Source organism: Rhinopithecus bieti, unplaced genomic scaffold, assembly GCF_001698545.2.
Source record: "Rhinopithecus bieti isolate Rb0 unplaced genomic scaffold, ASM169854v2 scaffold_15676, whole genome shotgun sequence".
In the NCBI taxonomy this organism is placed as follows: domain Eukaryota; kingdom Metazoa; phylum Chordata; class Mammalia; order Primates; family Cercopithecidae; genus Rhinopithecus; species Rhinopithecus bieti.
In genome coordinates, this window is record NW_016809194.1 from 1,928,299 (window position 1) to 1,934,689 (window position 6,391).

At 39.6% G+C, this 6,391-nt stretch overlaps 1 protein-coding gene across 1 annotated transcript in view; it reads right to left on the minus strand.

Moving 5' to 3' along the window:
- Positions 1 to 6,391, minus strand: part of ACBD6 (acyl-CoA binding domain containing 6) — a 225,194-nt gene that overhangs the window by 1,050 nt on the left and 217,753 nt on the right. The gene's annotated exons all lie outside the window — the stretch shown is intronic.

The following is a 6,391-nucleotide window of genomic DNA, read 5'->3' on the forward strand; positions in this document are numbered from 1 at the left end:
AAAAAAAAAAAAAAAAGAATGGGATTAAGGAAAAGAATAAAAAATAGTATTTAAGTATTTTACTTTGATTTTATTTCAGAATAATGATACATGCGCAGGATATGTCAAAAGGCTAAAAATACTGTAAATGTCAAATAAAATGTTTTGTTTTGTTTTTGAAGAGGGGATAAGTGGGTAAGTAACTGAACTTTACAATTTGTAAATTAAAAAAAAAAAAAGAAAGCTGGCCCAGTAATCAGACCATTCCTCTACAGGAACTAAAAAAAAAAAAAAGGGCACCAATGGGTGTCACTGATAAGTTCAAGTTCAAGGTATAGGAAGGGGAAAAAAGGGCGCAGAGATATCAAGACTTATAAATATGGTATGGTATTGCCCCAAAATGGACAAACAGACCAGAAGCTTAGAGCAGAGGGTGATCTATTCTTCTGCACACATATGAAAACTTAATTCATGACAAAGCTGGCAGATCAGTGGGGAAATCAAGACCTAATGATTAGATGGTGTTGACACAACTGGACTCACTAAAGGCAAAAAGAGGTACCAGATGAAACATAAATGGCAATAAACATATAAAAAGATGAGCATTCTACATTATCAGGGAAATGAAAATTAAAACCAGGAGATACCATTTCATACCCACTAGATTGGTGAAAATTAACTTTGACAATGCCAAGCACTGATACGGAATGGAGCAAGAAACCCCTTTAGATGTCAGAGTGTACACCGGTGTTGCTACTTTAGACAACACTAGAGCATTACAGGTTAAACCTAAACACACATATACCCTCCAACCCAGCAATTCTACTTCTAGTTATATACTTTTGCACATGTCCTCCAGGAGATATCTGCAAGCATGTACACAGCAGCACTGTTCACAATAGATTCCAAATGTAAATAGCCCAAATGCTCATTAATGGTAACATGTAAAGAAAGTATCAATCACGTGTACAATGAAATCCTATAAAACACTGGAAACTAATGAACTATAACTTCACACAACATGGGTTTATATACAAAACATAATGTTGAAGGGAAAAAAACAAGTGAGAATAATACATATGATATGATTTCATTTAAACAAAATTTTGAAAACAGGTAAAACTAAAGAATATTATTCAGACATACAAATATGTGCTGAAACTACAAAGGAAATCATTAATATAAAATTTTAGATAGTTGTAATCTCTCAAAGATCACCACTAGGGAAGGCCATATGATTTGAGAGGCATGCACAGAAGGCTCAAAGATATTTGTGATGTTGTATTTCTTAAGCTAAGTAGTGGGTAAATTTTTAAAAGCTATGTTTAAATTCTTCATATACATTTTATATACTCTTGTGTAGCATGATTATCACACAACACAGTGTGTGGGGTTTTTTGTTGTTGTTGTTTGTTTTAAGAGAAAGAAAGGGTATGGAGCTGAATTTCATGGACTTTTTTTGAGACAGGGTCTGGCTCTGTCTCCCAACCTGGAGTGCAGTGGCGAGATCATGGCTCCCTGCAGCCTTCACCTTCTGGGCTCAAGCAAATCCTCCCACCTCAGCTTCCTGAGCAGTTATAGCTATAGGTATGTGCTACCATGCTTGGTTCTCACTTTGGGAGTCTCACTTTGTTGCCTAGGCTGGTCTCAAACTACTGGGCTCAGGCAATTCTCCCGCCTTGGCTTCCCAAAATGCTGGGATTACAGGCATACGCCACTGCACCTGGCCCTATAGCCCTTTTATTGAGCACATACTGTACCAGTCCTGTCAGGAATACAGGTAAGATTTCTGCTCTTGAGAATGGATCGTAAATATGTAAATAACCAATTCTAACACAAAAGAATGAATAAGTACTGTGGCAGAAATACATACACTGCAAAGGCAGGGAGGAAGGAGGAGACTGAAGGATCAAAAACACTACAAATTGGTAGTAAGATGTAAGATGAGCTTTGAAGGATCGAGCAAAATTCCTGAGAAGGAAAGGCATTGCAGAATGCGAAAATACCACTAGCAGAGGCATGACAAGGTATGCTGTGAGAACTGTGAACTGTCTCTGCTTGCTCAGGGAAGCAGTACAAAGAGTTGAAAGTACAGAGGTTGGATTGAAGTCAAATTATCTAGGGCCTTGAATCGGTTACACTAAGAAGTTTGGGTTTTATCAAGTGATCCACAGGCATTATGACGAGCGGAGTGGCATAATTTGGCAAGCACTGATCTGATTTCTGTCCCCATAGTTTTGTCTTTTCCAGAAACAGAAATCATATAGCATATAGTCTTTTGCATCTGGTCTCTTTCACTTAGCATGTTGCTTTTGCGATCCATCCACACTGCTTCAAGTATCAGTTCTTTCCTTTTGATTGCTGAGTAGTATTCTACTGTATGGATGTATGCAGTCATCTGGGCTGCTTCCAATTTTTGGCATTATGAACAGGGATCTTATGAACACTTGGGTAATCTTGTGGGTAAATAGGAGAATTGCCGAGTCATACGGCAAGTGAATGTTTAACTTTCCAAGAAACTACCAAACTTTTCTAAAGTTTTCATTCACACCAATAAGTATAAATTCCAGTTGCTTTGCAGCCTTACCAGCACTTTACTATCATTAAAAATATTTTTTAGCCATTCCAGTTAGGTCTACGGTGGCTTTTCATTGTGATTTCTAATTTGTACTTCCCTAATGTCTAACGACGAACACTTCTCATGTGCTTATTTGCCAACTGTCTTTGGTGATTTATCTGTTCAAATCTTTTGTTCATTTATTAATAAGGTTGTCATTTTTTCGTAAGAGGTCTTTATATGTTGTGGATACAAAGTTTTTTTTCTCAAATATATGTTTTATAAATATTTTCTCCCAGCATGTGACTTGTCATTTTTCTTAAGAGTATCTTGAAGAACAGAAGTCTTTAATTTTGATAAAGTGCAATTTATTTTTCTTTTATGGTTGGCGCTTTTTGTGTTCCATTTGAAAACACTGCCTACACCAAGATCACAAAAATATTCTTCTAGTTCTTTATCATTATTCCTCTTATGCATACATCTAAGATCTTACTTTCCCAGTTTATTTTTGAGTAGGCCTCAGGCTCACCTTTTTGTTTTGTTTTGCATTTGAATGTCCAATTGTAACAACTCTATATATTGAAAAGGCTATTCTTCTCTCCACTGAATTTTATGTCGGCATTTTTGTCAAAAATCAGCTGACCATTTATGATTGGATCTATTTCTAGGTTATCTATCATGTTCCTTTGATCTATATACCTGTTCTTATACCAATACAACATTGCCTTGATTTCTGTACTTTATAGTTAAGTCCTGAAACCAGTGTGGGGCCTCCAACTTTATTCGTTTTCAAAGTTGTTTTGATTACCTTAGGTCCTTTGCTTTTCCATATAAATTTTAGAATCAACTTAGAAGTTTTTACAAAGATCCTGCTGGGATTCTGATTGGGACCCCGCTGAATCTATGGATCAATTTGGAAAGAATGGATAGCTTAACAATACTGAGTCTTCTGATCCACAAACATTGGTATCTCTTTCCATTTAAATTTTCCTTAAATTCAATAATATTTAGGAATTCTACGCATACAAATCCTACATTTATTTTGTTTGATGTATCCCTAAGAATTTCATGTTTTTGAGGCTACTGCAAATAATATCTTTTAAAATTCAATTTACTGTAAGCATAAAGAAAACAATGAAGATTTGTATACTAGCCTCAGTGTTTTGAATTTTAATTTTCAATTGTTCATTACTAGAATACAGGAAAACTCTTCATTTATATATGTTGTTTTACGTCCTGTGAACTTGGTGAACTCACTTATTCTAGTGTTTTTTTTTTTAATAGATTCTTGGGGTCTTATACACAGATGGACACATCACCTATGAAAAAAGGAAGTTTTATTTCTTCTTTTTAAATCTACATGGCTTTCATTTCTTTTACTTGCCTTAATGCATTGCTAGAACTTTCAATACAATGTTGGATCAAACTGGAGAGAGTGGATATCTTTGTCGTCCACAGTCTTAGAGGGAAAGCATTCAGCCTTTCATCAAGGATGATATTAACTGTCGATTTTCTCAGGCTAAAGAAATTCCATACTATTTCCTATTTCTACTTTGCTGTGAGTTTTTGTTGTTGTTTTAATCATGAAGGGAAGTTGAATTTTGTTAGCCTTTTCTACATAAATTGATCTAATCACGTTTTGTTTTTTTGATCTGTTGATATGGTGAAATACTATGGTTCTCAATTGCCAAACCAACCTTGCATTCCTAGGATAAACACACTTGCACAAAATTTATTAATCTTTTTGTGTTTACTAGGTTCAATTTGCTAACATCTTATTAAACATTTTTGCATCAATGTTCATAAGGAATACTGGCCTGTAGTTTTCTTTTCCTCTAAGGTCTTTGTCTGGATTTGGTTATCAAGGTAATTCTGGCTTCACAGAATGAGTTGGGCAGTGCTCCCTCTTCTTCTATTTTCTCGAAACATTTGTGTGTATAATTTTTTTTTTTTTTTTTTTTTTTTTTTTTTTTTTTTTTTTTTGAGACAGAGTCTCACTCTGTTGCCCAGGCTGGAGTGCAGTGGCGCAAATGGCATGATCTCAGCTCACTGCAAACTCTACCTCTCAGGTTCAAGCAATTCTCCTGCCTTAGCCTCCCAAGTAGCTGAGATTACAGGCGCCCGCCACCACGCCCAGCTAATTTTTGTATTTTTAGTAGAGACAGGGTTTTGCCACGTTGGCCAGGCTATTCTCAAACTCCTGACCTCAGGTGATCTGCCTGCCTCAGCCTCTCAGAGTGCTGGGATTATAGGCGTGAGCCACTGTGCCCAGCCAATTTCATCCTTAAACACTCAGTAGAATTCACCAGGGAAGTAATCAAGGCCTGGAAATCTTGTTGTGGGAAACTTTTAAGCTACAAATTCAATCTCTTTAATAAATATAGGGCTATCGAGATTTTCTATTTTTTATTTTTGTTTTTTTAAGATGGGGTCAGGTTATGTTGCCCTGGCTAGAATGCAGTGGCTATTCACAAGCATGATCATAGTGCAGTGCAGCCTTGAACTCCTGGCTCCAAGTGATCCTCTTCCTCAAGCCTCCCAAGTAGCTGGGACTAAAGGCGTGCACTTCTATTTCTTTCTTTCTTTTTTTTTTTTTGAGATGGAGTCTGGCTCTGTAGCCCAGGCTGGCATGCAGTGGCACGATCTTGGCTCACTGCAATCTCCACCACCCGGGTTCAAGTGATTCTCCTGCTTCAGGCTCCTGAGTAGCTGGAATTACAGGTGTGTACTGCCACACTCGACTAATTTTTGTATATGTAGTAGAGACAGGGTTTCACCATATTGGCCAGGCTGACCTCAAACTCCTGACCTCAGGTGATCTGCGTGCCCCAGCCTCCCAAAGTGCTTGGATCACAGGTGTGAGCCACCATGCCTGGCTTTCTATTTCTTTTTCAGAAAACTTTGGTAGTTTGTGTTTTTAAAAAAATTTGTCCTGGTCAGGTGCGGTGGCTCATGCCTGTAATCTTAGCAGTAGCACTTTGGCAGGCCAAGGCAGGCAGACTGCCTGAAGCCAGGAGTTTGAGACCAGCCTGGGCAACATGGCAAAACCCTGTCTGTACTAAACATACAAAAATTAGCTGGGCGTGGTGACACATTCCTGTAATCCCAGCTACTTGGGAGGCTGAGGCAGGAGAATTGCTTGAACCTAGGAGGTGGAGCCTGCAGTGTGAGCAGGCTGAGATCGCACCACTGCAATGCAGCCTAGGTAACTGAGTGAGACCCTGTCTCAAAAATAGTAATAATACTAGTAATAGGCCGGGCGCGGTGGCTCAAGCCTGTAATCCCAGCACTTTGGGAGGCCGAGACGGGTGGATCGCGAGGTCAGGAGATCGAGACCATCCTGGCTAACACGGCGAAACCCCGTCTCTACTAAAAAATACAAAAAACTAGCCGGGCGAGTTGGCGGGTGCCTGTAGTCCCAGCTACTTGGGAGGCTGAGGCAGGAGAATGGCGTAAACCCGGGAGGCGGAGCTTGCAGTGAGCTGAGATCCGGCCACTGCACTCCAGCCTGGGCGACAGAGCGAGACTCCGTCTCAAAAAAAAAAGTTAAGTATTAATAATTATGGGCCGGGCGCGGTGGCTCAAGCCTGTAATCCCAGCACTTTGGGAGGCCGAGACGGGTGGATCGCGAGGTCAGGAGATCGAGACCATCCTGGCTAACACGGCGAAACCCCGTCTCTACTAAAAAATACAAAAAACTAGCCGGGCGAGTTGGCGGGTGCCTGTAGTCCCAGCTACTTGGGAGGCTGAGGCAGGAGAATGGCGTAAACCCGGGAGGCGGAGCTTGCAGTGAGCTGAGATCCGGCCACTGCACTCCAGCCTGGGCGACAGAGCGAGACTCCGTCTCAAAAAAAA